Here is a 16,415-nt window from a genome sequence, read left to right on the forward strand (position 1 = left end):
CTGATCTCATGATTTTTAAACCTTCATAACTTTTGTAATATTCCACTGATCGGAGAGGAGAACTGTGAATAAGTTTGCAAAAAAAATCCTTGCGATATGGGGCACCGTTTATGCACAAATGAGAGTTTTAGTAATAGTATAGATGTAGCATAACTTTTGTGACCTTTTGTATCAACCACTTTTGATCATTTCAGTGTTCATCAGGATTAAACCGTTTGGCTAGCAGTTTAGAAGCATAATTAGATTGCGATATAGGAAGTGTTTACAGACCATACATGAGAAGTTACATATTCCACAAATAATCATGTTTAAAAGACCATATTAATCAAAATTCTGAACTGATTTCTGGACTTGTTGTGAATCTCACTTCTCCAATTCATTTGGGTCATTAAACTATTTATGGGAAACATCTGTCTAACCAGAACCAGCAAGGAAAACAGCTGAATTCTTAGCAATGAGCAGCCAGAAATCCAATGCAAATCCTACTGAGAATCCTGTGACAGAGAACGCCACTCTGTGTAATTGGAAAGCTCATTCAAGAGAACTATGTAACAGGTGAAACACCAAGGACTTACAGTTAGGATACATTCAGGGGTGGCACAGCTGTAGAGTTGCTGCCTCACAGCGCCAGAGACCTCGGTTCGATTCTGACTACGGGTGCTGTTGGTACGGCGTTTGTCCGTTCAGCCCGTGACCGAGTAGGTTTTCTCTGGGGGCTCTGGTTTCCTCCCACTGTCCAAAGATGTACAAGTTTGTAGCTTAATTGGCTTCGGTAAAATGATAAATTGTCCCAAGTGTGTGGGATAGTATTAGTATGATCGCTGGTCTGCGCAGACTGAGTGGGCTGAAGGGCCTGCTTTGATGCTGTATCTCAAAATTAAACTTTGTGGAATTGTGCCCAAATGGTCGATATATTTTTGGAAGTCTACGTTTGAAACATGACAGATGTTTTACAGATGGCAACAGACTTGAGTCTGAAGAAGGGTCAAGACACAAATGCCACCTATTCTTTTTCTCCAGAGATGTTGTCTGACCTGTTGTTTTTCGTGTCTATCTTCAGTGCAAACTAGCATCTGTAGTTCCTTCCTACATCTTTTAAATGTTACTGTATCAAATGTCGGTACAAAATGGGGAAAGGAGGTGGAGGTGGGGGGTGCAGAGTGACAGCTTGTATGGTTGGAGGTGAGGACATAGGGGATTCTGAACTTGTTATGAATGTGAGGTGCAGAGGGAGAGCAGAGCTGCGGGATATAGAAGAGTCCCAGCTGAGAATCGTGTCTATAATCGAAGAGGGGAACACCCGTTCCCAAAGGAATGAGGACATCACCGAGGGCACCTCATCCTGGGTGCAGATGCGGCGTAGACGGAGGAGTTGGGTGGGGGCAGAATCGATAGGAGGGAAAATGTGAAAACAAAGAACTGCTGATGCTGGACATAAAGTGCTTGAGCAACTCAGCAAGTCACACAACATCTCTGGATAGAAGGAATTGGTAATGTTTCGGGTCGAGACTCTTCTTCAGACTGTTCCACTGCAGATGCTGGTCTACACAAAATATCTAAGAGGGGCAGTATCTCTGGAGAACATGGATAGGCAATGTTTTGGGTTGCATATAATGTTAATTGTATCCCTTCGTTATCACCTCTTCCCCAGCCAACAATGGGCTCCAACCTTCCTTGGTCATCTGTTGCCGGCCCTGATTTGTTCTATACTGGTCTGCGTGTTCAAGAGAGTTAGAGTTACCTCTTAGGGCTAACGGAATCAAGGGATACAGGGAGAAGGCAGGAACAGGGCACTGATTCATCAATGATATTAAGTGGCGGTGCTGGCTCAAAGCGTTGAATGGCCTACTCCTGCACCCATTTTCTATGTTTCTAGTCTAATCTTACCTCCAGTTCCCTCCCCTCTATTTACATTCTGAAGGAGAGTCCCGACCCAAAATGTCACCCGCGGTAGAACTGCTGCCTTACAGCGCCAGAGACCCAGGTTCGATGCATATGGGCGCTGTCTGTATGGAGTTTTACGTTCTCCCCGTGACCTTCATGGGATTTCTTCAGGTGCTCTGGTTTCCTCCTTCACGCCAAAGATGCTAGGGTTTTAATTGGCTTCAGTAAAAATTATAAATTACCCCGAATTGGTAAAGCTGCATCAGTCTTCAGATAAATGGAGCCAATATGGTCTAGTGGTGGGATATCCAAGATGCTAAAAGTCAAACTCTTACAGTCCGCAGTCCACCCTACAGCCCTCTGTGCCACTGAGACATGGAAAATCAATGTGGAGATGAAAAACAATTTGGATGCATCCCAACAACGCCGCTTGAGGAAGATCCTGAAGACTAGCTACAGAGACCACATCACAAATGAGATCTACCAGGAAACTGCAACAGAGCCTCTCATCCAGGACAGGCAGGATGAAATTTGCAGGATTTGTACTCAAAATGTCACCAGAACATGCACCTAATATAGCAATAACATGGCAAGCTGACGGAAGAAGGAAAAGAGGCTGACCAAAACTCACATGGAGGTGAACATTATGGTAGGATTTGGAAGCTCGGGATGCTAACCTATTGAGGGTAGAAGACGTCGCACATAACCAAACAGAACGGCCAAAGCTTGCTGCCCAATGCACTCAACAGTGTTGGAGGAACTAAGTTTATGTAAAGTAAGTGTGTGCAGGATAGCGTTAGTGTGCGGGGATCGTTGATCGGCATGGACTCGATGGGCTGAAGGGGACAGTTTCCGTGCTGTATCACTAAACTAAACAAAATTACCCATCATTTTTCTCCAAATTTACTGCCTGGCCCATTGAGTTACTCCAGCACTTTGTGTCTATCTTGATAATGTTATTGAAGGGAGTTGCCATAAATAGTGCGTGAACAGATTGGGAAATCAGGCTTGTGCTAGGATCTGTGATGTGTAAGAGATGGCAGTACTCCCAATACCTAATCCATACCATGGAACCAAACTCAGTACAACAAATAAACAACATGCAGAGAGCAGCGGTTATGGTCAGAGCAGAAAAATAACAGCCGCCACAGCCCAGTGCGTTACATTTCTCAAAACTTTATTTCAAAAAATAAATTGATATATTGAAACTCATTTTTAGGAGCTATTTTCTTTAAATAAAAAATTAAAAACAAGGAATATTGAAAACTATTTACAAACGTATACATACAGAAAGTTTCACTGATACCACAGGCAATTTGTGTTTAACATCTGTGTCCAATACCATAGATACATTTTCTTTTTACACTAGTGCGCTTAATGCTGAGAGGAAGGGCCGAGATTTTGAAACTTTCATGTAGGTGGTGGTTTGGGGCAGTCCGTGTCTGATGAACATGTTAGTTACCGGTGTTTCAGCTAAGAAGGGAGAGAGTAAAAAAAGAGTAGAACTCCAGATCTTTGTTTGTGAGTTCCTTCCAATACTTGTTCACTGGAGATCATAGGCACATGGTTACTGAGAGAGAGAGTGTGTGATAGTGAGTGACAGTGTGAGAGAGAGAGTGAGAATGAAGAATTAATGAAGAGCGAGTGTGTGAAGAGTGAGTGAGAGTGAGGGAGAGTGAATGGGTGAGAGAGTGAGTGAGAGAGTGTGAGTGGGTGAGTGAGAGTGTGAAGATTGAGTGAGAGAGTGAGTGGGATTGAACAAGAGTGAAGAATGTGAGTCATTGAGAGTGAGTGTGAATGATTGAGAGTGAGTGAGCAAGTGAGCAGGTGAAAGTTAGTGTGAGTGAGAGAAAGTGTGAGAGTGAGTGTGAGTGAGTGAGAGTGAGTGAGTGAGAGAGTGGGTGTGTGAGAGTGAGTGAGTGTGAGAGTGGGTGGAAGTGAGTGAGAGTAAGTGAGAGAGAGTGTGAGTGAGTGGGTGAAAGTGAGTGAGTGTGAGTGAGTAAGACAGTGAGTGAGCGTGAGTGAGAGTGGATGGGGGAGTGAGGATGAGTGGGTATGTGTGAATGGGTGAGAGTGAGTGAGTGAGGGTTAGTGTGTGGGTGAGTGAGTGTTGCTGCATACGTAAGAGTGAGAATGAGGGTGGGTGTGAGAGTGAGTGAGAGATGAGTGAGTGAATGGTGAAGAGTAAGTGGGTGAAGAGTGAGTGACTGTGTTGGTGAGTGAGAGTGAGTGGGTGAGTGAAAGTGTGGGTGAGTGAGTGTGGGAGTGAGTGAGTGTGGGTGAGTGAGAGTATGTGAGTGGGAGTGAGTGGGAGTTAGTGAGGTGAGTGAGAGTGAGTGGGTGGGTGTGAGAGAGTGAGTGAGAGTGAGTGAGTGGGTGAAGAGTGAGAGTGTTGGTGAGTGAGTGAGTGTGAGTGGGTGAGAGTGAGTGAGTGGGTAAGGTAGTGAGTGGGTGAGAGGGAGTGTGTGAAAAGTGAGTGGGTGAAGAGTGAGTGAATGGGTGAGGAGTGAGTGAGGAGTTAGTGGGTGAGGAGTGAGTGAGTGAGAGTGAGAGGGTGAGTGAAGAGTGAGTGGGTGAGGAGTGAGTGAGATTGAGTGTGGTGAGTGGGTGAGTGAGTGCGTGAGTGAAGAGTGAGTATGTGAATGAGAGCGAGTGAGAGACTGAGTGTGAGTGAGTGAATCAGTGAAGAATGAGTGAGAGAATGAGTGGGTGAGTGAAGAGTGAGAGAGAGTGGGTGAGGGAGTGGGCGAGTGAGAGTGAGTGAGTGTGAGAATGTGTGTGTGTGTGTGTGTGAGTGAGAGTGAGTGAGAGAGTGTAAGTGAGAGTGAGTGATGGGTGAGTGAGAGTGTGGGTGAATGAGAGTGGGAGTGAGAGTGAATGTAAGTGGGTGTGAGAGTTAGTGGGTGATTAAGAGTGAGAGGGTAAGTGAGTGTGAGTGGGTGAGTGTGACAGTGAGTAAATTATGAGTGAGCGTGTGAGTGAGTGAATGAAGAATATGAGTGGGAGTGAGTGGGTGAATGACAGTGAGAGTGAGTGAGTGTGCATGATAGTGAGACAGTGAGTGATTGGTTGAGTGAGTGAATGAGTAAAGAGTGAGTGAATGAATGAGAATGAGTGAGTGAGTGTGACTAGGTGAGTGAAGAGTGAGCCAGTGAGTGAGACAGTGAGTGTGAGTGAGAGCGAGTGAGTTGGTGAAGAGTGAGTGGGTGGGGAGTGAGTGAGTGAGAGTGAGAAGGTGAGTGAAGAGTGAGTGGGTGAGGAGTGAGTGAGATTGAGTGTGGGTAAATGAGAGTGAGTGAGAGAGTGAGTGAGTGAGAGATGTAATGTAAATGAAGTTGAAGCATGAGATGTAATGTAATGTAAATGCCAGCGCCTCTTGAAGCCAGGAGCTCTGTAGCGACCCGTAGCCCGGGATATAGACCTGTAGCCCAGGATAGACACCGGTAGCCCAGGATAGAGACCGGTAGCCCAGGATAGAGACCGGTAGCCCAGGATAGAGTGAGTGAGTGAGGGTGAGTGAGTGTGTGGGTGTGGGAGAGAGAGAATGAGTGAGCGGTGATTGACAGCGAGTGAGAGTGTGAGTGGGTGAGTGAGTGAGTGAGTGACAGTGTGGGTGAGTGTGAGTGGGTATGAGGAGTGAATGGGTGAGTGAAGAGCGTGTGAGTGGGTGAGTGAGTTGGTGAGTGAAGAGTGAGTATGTGGATGAGAGCGAGTGAGAGTGAGTGTGAGTGAGTGAATCAGTGAAGAATGAGTGAGAGAATGAGTGGGTGAGTGTGGGCGAGTGAAGAGTGAGAGAGAGTGGGTGAGAGAGTGGGCGAGTGAGAGTGAGTGTGAGAATGTGTGTGTGTGTGAGTGAGTGAGAGAGTGTAAGTGAGAGTGAGTGATGGGTGAGTGAGAGTGTGGTTGAATGAGAGTGGGTGTGAGAGTGAGTGAATGCAAATGGGTGTGAGAGTTAGTGGGTGATTAAGAGTGAGAGGGTAAGTGAGTGTGAGTGAGTGGGTGAGTGTGACAGTGAGTAAATTATGAGTGAGCGTGTGAGTGAGTGAATGAAGAATGTGAGTGAGAGTGAGTGAGTGAGTGGGTGAGTGGGTGAATGACAGTGAGAGTGAGTGAGTGTGCATGATAGTGAGACAGTGAGTGATTGGTTGAGTGAGTGGGTGAGTGTGAGTGAATGAGTAAAGAGTGAGTGAATGAATGAGAATGAGTGAGTGTGACTAGGTGAGTGAAGAGTGAGCCAGTGAGTGTGAGTGAGAGCGAGTGAGTGAGTGGTGAAGAGTGAGTGGGTGAGTGAGGGAGAGTTAGAGGGTGAGAGTGCGTAAGAGTGAGTGAGAGTGTGGCTGAGTGAATGAGTGAGAGTGGGTGATAGTGGGTGAGAGAGTGGGAGTCAGTGAATGGGTGAGATTGAGTGAGAGTGAATGAGATAGTGACTAAGTGAGTGAGAGTGTGGGTGAGTGAGAGTGAGTGAGAATGAGCGAGTGAAGAGCGAGTGAATGGTAGTGAGAGAATGAGTGAAGTGTGAGAGTGAGTGAAAGGGTGGGTGAATGAGAGTGTAAGAGAGTGTGTATGAGAGTGAGACAATGAATGAGTAAGTGGGTGAGTGAGTGAGGTAGAGTGAAAGGGTGAGAGTGAGAAAGAGTGAATGTGAGGGAGTGAGTGGGAGTGGGTGAATGGCAGTGAGAGTGAGTGAATGTGCATGATTGTGAGAGTGAGTGAGTGGGTGAGTGAGTGGGTGAGTGTGTGAATGAGTAAAGAGTGAGTGAATGAATGAGAGTGAGTGAGTGTGACTAGGTGAGTGACTGAGAGTGAGTGAGTGTGACTGGATGAGTGAGCAGGTGAGGCAGTGAGTGCGAGTGAGAACGAGTGAGTGGGTGAAGAGTGAGTGGGTGAGTGAGAGAGAATGAGTGGGTGAGAGTGCGTAAATGAGGGCGAGTGAGAGTGAGTGAGAGTGTGGCTGTGAATGAGTGAGAGTGAGTGATAGTGGGTAAGTGAGAGAGTGGGAGTCAGTGAATGGGTGAGATTGAGTGAGAGTGAATGAAATAGTGACTAAGTGAGTGAGTGAGTGTGGGTGAGTGAGTGAGAGAGACTGGGTGAATGAGAGTGTAAGAGAGTGTGTATGAGAGTGAGACAATGAGTGAGTGAGTAAGTGTGAGTGAGAGGGTGAGAGTGAGTGAGAATGTGGCTGAGTGAGTGAGAGTGGGTGTGAGAGGAAGAATCAGCGAATGGCTGATTGAGTGAGATTGAATGAGATAGTAAGTGAATAAGAGTGAGTGAGCGTGGGTGAGTGCGAGTGGGTGTTAGTGAGTAAAGAGTGAGTGAATGAATGAGAGTGAGTGAGTGTAAGTGGGTGAGTGACTGAGTGAGTGAGTGGGTGAGTGAAGAGAGAGTGAGTGAGAGAGTGAGGGTGATTGTGTGGGTGGGTGAAGTACGTGGGTGAGTGAATGATAGTGAGATAGTGGAGTGAGAGTGGGTGAGTGAGATAATGAGAGTGGATGAGTGAGAGAGTGGGTGGGTGAGTGAATGAGTGAGAGTGAGTGAGTGGGAGAGTCAGTGAATGGGTGAGATTGAGAGTGAATGAGATAGTGTGATTGAATAAGATTGTGAGTGGAATGAGTGAGTGTGGTGAGTGAGTGTGAGTGGGTGAGTGAGAGTGAGTGGGTGAGTGAAGAGGGAGAGTGGGTGAGTGAAGAGTGAGTGGGTGAGTGAAGAGTGAGCATGTGAATGAGAGTGAGTGAGGGAGTAAGTGTGTCAGTGAAGAATGAGTGAGAGAATGAGTGTGTGGGCGAGTGAAGAGTGAGAGAGAGTGGGTGAGATAGTGGGCGAGTGAGAGTGAGTGAGTGTGAGAATGTGTGAGTGTGAGTGAGAGTGAGTGAGTGGGAGTAGGTGAATGAGTGAGACTGAGTGAGTGTGAGTGCATGATAGTGAGACAGTGAGTGAGTGGGTGAGTGTGCGTGAATGAGTAAAGAGTGAGTGAATGAGTGAGTTAGTGTGACTAGGTGAGTGACTGAGAGTGAGTGAGTGTGACTGGGTGAGTGAAGAGTGAGCAGGTGAGTGAGTGAGTGAGTGAGAGTGAGTGGATGAGAGTGAATGAGGGTGAGTGAGTGTGGCTGAGTGAATGAGTGAGCGTGAGTGATAGTGAGTAAGTGAGAGTGGGAGGCAGTGAATGGGTGAGATTGAGTGAGAGTGAATGACATAGTGACTAATTGAGTGAGTGAGAGTGAGTGAGAATGAGTGAGTGAAGAGCGAGTGAATGGCAGTGAGAGAGTGGGTGAAGTGAGTGAGAGAGTGGGTGAATGAGAGTGTAAGAGTGTATATGAGAGTGTAAGAGTGTATATGAGTGACAATGAGTGAGTGAGAGTGAGTGAGTGTGAGTGAGCTTGAGTGAGTGGTGGGTGAGTGAGTGAGGTAGAGTGAGAGGATGCGAGTGAGTAAGAGTGAGTGAGAGTGTGGCTGAGTGAGTGAGAGTAGGTGTGAGAGGGAAAATCAGTGAATGGCTGAGATTGAGTGAGGGTGAATGAGATAGTGTCTAAGTGAGTGAGTGAGAGTGTGGGTGAGTGAGTGTGAGTGTGAGTGGGTGAGAGTGAGTGAGAATGAGTGAGTGAAGAGCGAGTGAATGGCAGTGAGAGAGTGAGTGAGAGAGTGGGTGAATGAGAGTGTAAGAGAGTGTATATGAGAGTGAGACAATGAGTGAGTGAGAGTTAGTTAGTGTGAGTGAGTTTGAGTGAGTGGGAGTGTGCCTTAGTGAGTGAGTGGGAGTGGGTGTGAGAGGGAAAATCAGTGAATGGCTGAGATTGAGTGAAGGTGAATGAGATAGTGAGTAAGTGAATAAGAGTGAGTGGCAGTGAGCGAGTGGGTGAGTGCGAGTGGGTTTAAGTGAGGAAAGAGTGAGTGAATGAATGAGTGTGAGTGAGTGTAAGTGGGTGAGTGACTGAGAGTTAGTGGGCGAGTGAAGAGAGTGAGTGAGAGTGAGGGTGAGTGAGTGAGTGTGTGGGTGGGTTAGTGTGTGGGTGAGTGAAGTGAGTGGGTGAGTGAAGAGTGAGTGACAGGGTGAGTGAATTATAGTGAGACAGGTGGGTGGGTGAATGAGAGTGGGTGTGGAGTGAGTGACTGTAAGTGGGCGTGAGATTTAGTGGGTGATTAAGAGTGAGAGGGTACGTGAGTGTGAGTGAGTGGGTGAGTGTGACAGTGAGTAAATTATGAGTGAGCGTGAGTGAGTGAATGAAGAATGTGAGTGAGTGAATGAAGAATGTGAGTGAGAGTGAGTGATTGGGAGTGGGTGAATGACAGTGAGAGTGAGTGAAAGTGCATGATAGTGAGACAGTGAGTGGGTGAGTGAGTGTGAATGAATGAATGAGAGTGAGTGAGTGTGATTAGGTGAGTGAGTGAGTGTGACTGGATGAGTGAAGAGTGAGCAGGTGAGTGAGGCAGTGAGTGCGAGTGAGTGTGAGTGAGAGCGAGTGAGTGGGTGAAGAGTGAGTGAGAGAGAGTGAGTGGGTGAGAGTGCGTAAGGGTGAGTGAGAGTGTGGCTGAGTGAGTGAGTGATAGTGGGTAAGTGAGAGAGTGGGAGTCAGTGAATGGGTGAGATTGAGTGAGAGTGAATGAGATAGTGACTAAGTGAGTGAGTGAGAGTGTGGGTGAGAGTGAGTGTGAGTGAGTGAAAAGCGAGTGAATGGTAGTGAGAGTGAGTGAAGAGTGGGTGTGAGTGGGTGAATGAGTGTAAGAGAGTGTGTATGAGAGTGAGACAATGGGTGAGTGAGTGTGGCTGAGTGAGTGAGTGGGTGTGAGAGGGAGAATCAGTGAATGGCTGAGATTGAGTGAGAGTGAATGAGATAGTGAGTAAGTGAATAAGAGTGAGTGGCAGTGAGTGAGCATGAGTGAGTGGGTGAGTGCGAGTGGGTAGTTAGTGAGTAAAGTGAGTGAATATATGAGAGTGAGAGAGAGTGTAAGTGGGTGAGTGACTGATAGTGATTGGGCGGTTGAAAGAGTGAGTGAGAGAGTGAGGGAGAGAGTGAGTGTGAGTGTGAGTGGGTGGGTTGGGGGGTGGGTGAGTGAGGGAGAGAGAGAGTGAGGTGAAGAGAGTGAGTGGGGAGTGAGAGAGTGGGAGAGTGAGTGAGTGAGAGAGAGAGAGGAGTGAGTGAGGGAGGGGGAATGGTAGGGAGAGTGAGGGAGAGTGAGTGAGAGAGAGTGAGAGAGAGTGAGTGAGAGGGTGTGAGTGAGTGGGAGTGTGAGTGAGAGTGAGTGAGTGAATGGGTGAGTGAGTGAGGTAGAATGAGAGGGTGAGAGTGAGTGAGAGTGAGAGTGTGGCTGAGTGAGTGAGTGAGAGTGGGTGTGAGGGAGAATCAATGAATGGCTGAGATTGAGTGAGAGTGAATGAGATAGTGTTAAGTGAATAAGAGTAAGTGAGTGGCAGTGTGAGCATGAGTGAGTGGGTGAGTGTGAGTGGGTGTTTGTGAGTTAAGAGTGAGTGAATGAATGAGAGGAGAGAGAGTGTAGAGTGGGTGAGTGAGTGAGAGGATTGGGCGGTTGAGTGTGGAGAGAGAGAGAGAGAGGGGTGAGAGAGAGTGAGAGTGGGGGGTGAGTGAGAGGAGAGTGGGTGGTGAGAGAGTGAGTGGGTGAGTGAGGGAGTGAGAGGGGGTGTGTGTGAGTGAAGAGAGAGGGATGAGGGGAGTGAGAGAGGGGGGGGTGGTGAGGGGAGTGAGTGAGAGTGAGAGAGAGGGGTGAGAGTGAGATGGAGAGTGAGAGTGAGTGAGAGTGAGAGAGAGAGGAGTGAGAGAGGGGTGAGTGTGAATGAGAGTGAGAGTGAGGTGAGTGGGGAGAGAGGGGAGAGGGTGAGAGGGAGTGAGTGAGAGGAGGGGGGGTGAGAGGAAGAATCAGTGAATGGCTGATTGAGTGAGATTGAATGAGATAGTGAGTAAGTGAATAAGAGTAAGTGAGTGGCAGTGAGTGAGCGTGGGTGAGTGCGAGTGGGTGTTAGTGAGTAAAGAGTGAGTGAATGAGAGTGAGTGAGTGTAAGTGGGTGAGTGACTGAGAGTGAGTGGGTGAGTGAAGAGAGTGAGGGAGAGAGTGAGGGTGAGGGTGGGGGTGAGTGTGTGGGTGAGTGAAGGGTGAGTGGGGGGAGAGTGAAGGAGTGGAGGGTGAGTGAGAGTGTGAGGGGGAGAGTGAGATGAGTGAGAGGGGGAGGGGGAGTGAGAGAGAGAGGGTGGGGGGGAGTGAGGGGGAGTGAAGTGAGTGAGAGTGAGAGTGAGTGAGAGAGTGGAGTGAGAGGGAATGGGTGAGATTGAGAGTGAGTGAATGAGATAGTGTGATTGAATAAGATTGTGAGTGGAATGAGTGAGAGTGTGGGTGAGTGAGTGTGAGTGGGTGAGTGAGAGTGAATGAGAATGAGTGAGTGAAGAGCAGGTGAGTAGTAGTGAGAGAGTGTGAATGAGTGAAGAATGTGAGAGTGAGTAACTGAGAGCGTGAGAGCGAGTGTGCATGAGAGTGAGACAATGAGTGAGTGTGTGTGGGTGTGAGTGAGAGTGAGATTGTGGGTGAGTGAGTGTGAGTGGGTGAGTGAGAGTGAGTGGGTGAGTGAGGAGGGAGAGAGTGGGTGAGTGAAGAGTGAGCATGTGAATGAGAGTGAGTGAGGGAGTAAGTGTGAGTCAGTGATGAATGAGTGAGAGAATGAGTGTGTGGGCGAGTGAAGAGTGAGAGAGAGTGGGTGAGATAGTGGGCGAGTGAGAGTGAGTGAGTGTGAGAATGTGTGAGTGTGAGTGAGAGTGAATGAGAGAGTGAGTCAGTTAGTGAGAGTGAGTGGTTGAATGTGTGAGACTGAGTGAGTGAGTGCATGAGCGTGAGTGAGAGAGTGTAAGTGAGAGTGAGTAAGTGAGAGTGAGTGAGAGTGAGTGGGTGAATGAGAGTGGGGGTGAGAGTGAGTGACTGTAAGTGGGTGTGAGAGTTAGTGGGTGATTAAGAGTGAGAGGGTAAGTTAGTGTGAGTGAGTGGGTGAGTGTGACAGTGAGTAAATTATGAGTGAGTGAATGAAGAATGTGAGTGAGAGTGAGTGAGTGGGAGTAGGTGAGTGAGAGTGAGTGTGCATGATAGTGAGACAGTGAGTGGGTGAGTGTGCGTGAATGAGTAAAGAGTGAGTGAATGAATGAGAGGGAGTTAGTGTGACTAGGTGAGTGACTGAGAGTGAGTGAGTGTGACTGGGTGAGTGAAGGGGAGTGAGCAGGTGAGTGAGTGAGTGCGAGTGAGTGGGTGAGAGAGAGAGAGTGAGTGGGTGAGAGTGAATGAGGGTGAGTGAGGCTGAGTGAATGAGTGAGAGAGTGAGTGACAGTGAGTAAGTGAGAGAGTGGGAGGCAGTGAATGGGTGAGATTGAGTGAGAGTGAATAACATAGTGACTAATTGAGTGAAGAGCGAGTGAATGGCAGTGAGAGTGCGTGAAGAGTGAGTGAGAAAGTGGGTGAATGAGAGTGTAAGAGAGTGTATAGACAGTGAGTGAGTGAGAGTGAGACAATGAGTGAGTGAGTGAGTGAATGAGAGTGAGTGAGTGTGAGTGAGTGGGTGATTGAGGTAGTGAGAGGGTGCGAGTGAGAGAGTGTGGCTGAGTGAGTGAGTGAGAGTGGGTGAGAGGGAAAATCAGTGAATGGCTGAGATTGAGTGAGAGTGAATGAGATAGTGAGTAAGTGAATAAGAGTAAGTGAGTGGCAGTGAGTGAGCATGAGTGAGTGGGTGAGTGCGAGTGGGTTTTAGTGAGGAAATAGTGAGTGAATGAATGAGTGTGAGAGAGTGTAAGTGGGTGAGTGACTGAGAGTGAGTGGGCGAGTGAAGAGAGAGTGAGTGAGTGAGGGTGAGTGAGGGAGTGGGTGGGTTAGTGAGTGAAGAGTGAGTGGGTGAGTGACAGGGTGAGTGAATGATAGTGAGACAGGTGGGTGGGTGAATGAGAGTGGGTGTGAGAGTGAGTGACTGTAAGTGGGCGTGAGATTTAGTGGGTGATTAAGAGTGAGAGGGTACGTGAGTGTGAGTGAGTGGGTGAGTGTGACAGTGAGCAAATTATGAGTGAGCGTGTGAGTGAGTGAATGAAGAATGTGAGTGAGAGTGAGTGATTGGGAGTGGGTGAATGACAGTGAGAGTGAGTGAAAGTGCATGATAGTGAGACAGTGAGTGGGTGAGTGATTGAATGAATGAGAGTGAGTGTGATTAGGTGAGTGACTGAGAGTGAGTGAGTGTGACTGGATGAGTGAGGCAGTGAGTGCGAGTGAGAGCGAGTGAGTGGGTGAAGAGTGAGTGAGAGAGAGTGAGTGGGTGAGAGTGCGTAAGAGTGAGTGAGGGTGAGTGAGAGTGTGGCTGAGTGAGTGAGTGATAGTGGGTAAGTGAGAGAGTGGGTCAGTGTATGGGTGAGAGTGAATGAGATAGTGACTAAGTGAGTGAGTGAGAGTGTGGGGGAGTGAGTGTGAGTGAGTGAAAGGCGAGGGAATGTAGAGAGAGAGTGAGGGAAGTGAGAGAGTGGGTGAATGAGTGTGAGAGTGTGTATGAGAGTGAGACAGTGAGTGAGTGAGTGTGGCTGAGTGAGTGAGTGAGAGTGGGTGTGAGAGGGAGAATCAGTGGTGAATGGCTGAGATTGAGAGTGAATGAGATAGTGAATAAGAGTAAGTGAGTGGCAGTGAGGGAGCGTGAGTGAGTGGGTGAGTGCGAGTGGGTTTTAGTGAGGAAAGAGTGAGTGAATGAATGAGAGTGAGAGAGAGTGTAAGTGGGTGAGTGACTGATAGTGATTGGGCGGTTGAAGAGAGAGAGAGAGTGAGAGAGTGAGGGTGAGTGAGTGAGTGTGAGGGGTTGGGTTAGTATGTGGGTGAGTGAAGTGAGTGACAGAGTGAGAGTGGGTGAGTGAGTGAGAGTGGGTGAGTGAGTGAGAGTGGAGAGTGAAGAGAGTGAGATGGGGGTGAGGGTGAGTGAGAGTGAGTGTGAGTGAGGTGAGAGAGGGGGATGAGAGTGTAAGAGAGTGGTGTGAGAGAGTGAGATGGAGTGAGTGAGTGGGTGTGAGTGAGTGTGTGTGAGTGAGTGGTGGGTGAGTGGTGAGGAGGGAGAGGGTGAGTGTGAGTGAGTGAGAGAGGGGGAGAGTGAGTGAGAGTGTGTGGGTGGGTGTGAGTGGAGAGTGGGAATGGGTGAGATTGAGAGTGAGGGAGGGAGAGAGGTGAGTGAGTGAGGTGTGAATGAGAGAGGGAGTGAGTGAGTGAGTGAGTGTGAGTGTGAGTGGGTGGTGGGGTGGAGGAAAGAGTGAGTGAGGAGTGAGGGAGTGAGAGTGTGTGTGGAGTGAGTGTGGTGAGGTGAGTGAGAGTGAGTGAGTGAGAGGAGTGAGTGAAGAGCGAGGAGAAGTGGTGGTGAGAGAGAGTGAGTGAGGAGAGTGAGTGTGAGAGTGGGTGAGTGAGTGTCAGAGTGTGTATGAGAGTGAGTGAGAGTGTGGCTGAGTGAGTGAGTGGGTGTGAGAGGGAGAATCAGTGAATGGCTGAGATTGAGTGAGAGTGAATGAGTAAGTGAATAAGAGGAAGTGAGTGGCAGTGAGTGAGCATGAGCGAGTGGGTGAGTGCAAGTGGGTGTTTGTGAGTTAAGAGTGAGTGAATGAATGAGAGTGAGGAGAGAGGGTGTGAGTGAGGTGAGTGACTGAGAGGGGGAGGGGGGGTTGAAGAGAGAGAGAGAGAGGGAGAGAGTGAGGGAGGGAGTGAGGGAGAGAGTGAGTGAGTGAGGGGGAGTCGGTGAGTGAGAGTGAGGGAGTGAGAGTGAGGGAGTGAGAGTCAGGGAGTGAGTGAGAGTCAGTGAGTGAGTGTCAGTGAGTGAGAGTCAGTGAGTGAGTGAGTGAGTGAGTGAGAGAGAGAGAGAGAGAGTGAGATGGTGAGTGTGAGAGTGGGTGAGAGAGTGGGTGTGAGTGAGAGTGTAAGAGTGTGTAGTGAGTGAGAGTGAGTGAGGATGAGTGAGTGAGTGAGTGAGTGTGTGAGTGAGAGTGAGTGAATGGGTGAGTGAGTGAGGTGGAGTGAAAGGTTGAGAGTAAGAGTGAATGAGAGTGAGTGTGGCTGAGTGAGAGTGGGTGTGAGAGGGAGAATCAGTGAATGACAGATTGAGTGAGAGTGAATGAGGTGAGTGAGTAAGTAAGAGTAAGTGTAGTGGCAGTGAGTGAGTGTGAGTGAGTGGGGGGTGTGGGAGGGGGGGTGGGTGAGTAAAGAGTGAGTGAGTGAATGAATGAATGAGAGAGAGTGTAAGTGGAGTGGTGAGTGTGACTTAAGAGTGAGTGGGGAGAGTGAAGAGAGAGAGGAGGGAGAGTGGGTGAGTGGGTGTGTGTGTGTGGGTGTGGGTGAGTGAGTGTGAGTGGGTGAGTGAAGTGCGAGTGTGGGTGTGTGTGAGTGAGTGTGGTTGTGAGTGAGTGTGGGAGTGGGGAGTGATAGGGTGGGGGAGTGATAGGGTGGGTGAGTGAGATAGGGTGGGTGAGTGATAGTGAGACTGAGTGAGAGTGAGAGAGTGAGAGTGGGTGAGTGGGTGAGAGTGGGTGGGTGAGTGGGTGAGTGAGTGAGAGTAGGGAGTGAGTGAGGTGGAGAGGTGTGTGTGAGTGAGTGAGAGAGTGGTGGTGGGAGGAGGTGAGTGGATGAGATAGTGTGGAGTGAATGTGGGGGTGAGTGTGGGGAGTGAGAGTGTGGGGTGTGTGGTGAGAGTGTGGTGGGTGAGTGTGTGTGTGTGAGTGAGAGAGTGAGTGAGAGCAGGTGAGTAGTAGTGAGTGTGTGAATGAGTGAGAAGGAATGTGAGAGGGAGTGAGAGAGAGTGGGGGGTGGGGTGGTGAGTGTGAGGGTGAGTGAGTGGGGTGTGGGAGGGGAGTGAGGTGAGTGGGTGAGTGAGTGAGAATGAGTGAGTGAAGAGCGAGTGAATGGTAGTGAGTGAGTGAAGTGAGTGAGGGTGAGTGAGAGTGTGGCTGAGTGAATGAGTGAGAGTGAGTGATAGTGGGCAAGAGAGAGTGGGAGTCAGTGAATGGGTGAGATTGCGTGAGAGTGAATAAAATAGTGACTAAGTGAGTGAGAGTGTGGGTGAGTGAGTGAGTGAGTGGGTGGGTGAGAGTGAGTGAGTGAGTGAAGCGAGTGAATGGTAGTGAGAGAGTGAAGAGTGAGTGTGAGAGTGGGTGAATGAGAGTGTAAGAGTGTGTATGAGTGAGACAATGAGTGAGTGAGTGAGAGTGAGTGAGAGTGTGTGAGTGAGTGAGTGAGTGTGGGTGTGAGAGGGCGAATGAGTGAATGGCTGAGATTGAGTGAGAGTGAATGAGATAGTGAGTAAGTGAATAAGAGTGAGTGAGTGGCAGTGAGTGAGCATGAGTGGGTGAGTGCGAGTGGGTGTTAGTGAGTAAAGAGTGAGTGAATGAATGATGAGAGTGAGAGAGAGTGCAAGTGGGTGAGTGACTGAGAGTGATTGGGCGAGTGAGTGAGAGTGAGTGAGTGTGGGTGGGTGGGTAAGTGGGTGGGTGAGTGAAGTGAGAGTGGGTGAGTGAAGAGTGAGTGGGTGAGTGACAGAGTGAGAGTGG

This window comes from Leucoraja erinacea, unplaced genomic scaffold, assembly GCF_028641065.1.
Source record: "Leucoraja erinacea ecotype New England unplaced genomic scaffold, Leri_hhj_1 Leri_137S, whole genome shotgun sequence".
Taxonomy (NCBI): domain Eukaryota; kingdom Metazoa; phylum Chordata; class Chondrichthyes; order Rajiformes; family Rajidae; genus Leucoraja; species Leucoraja erinaceus.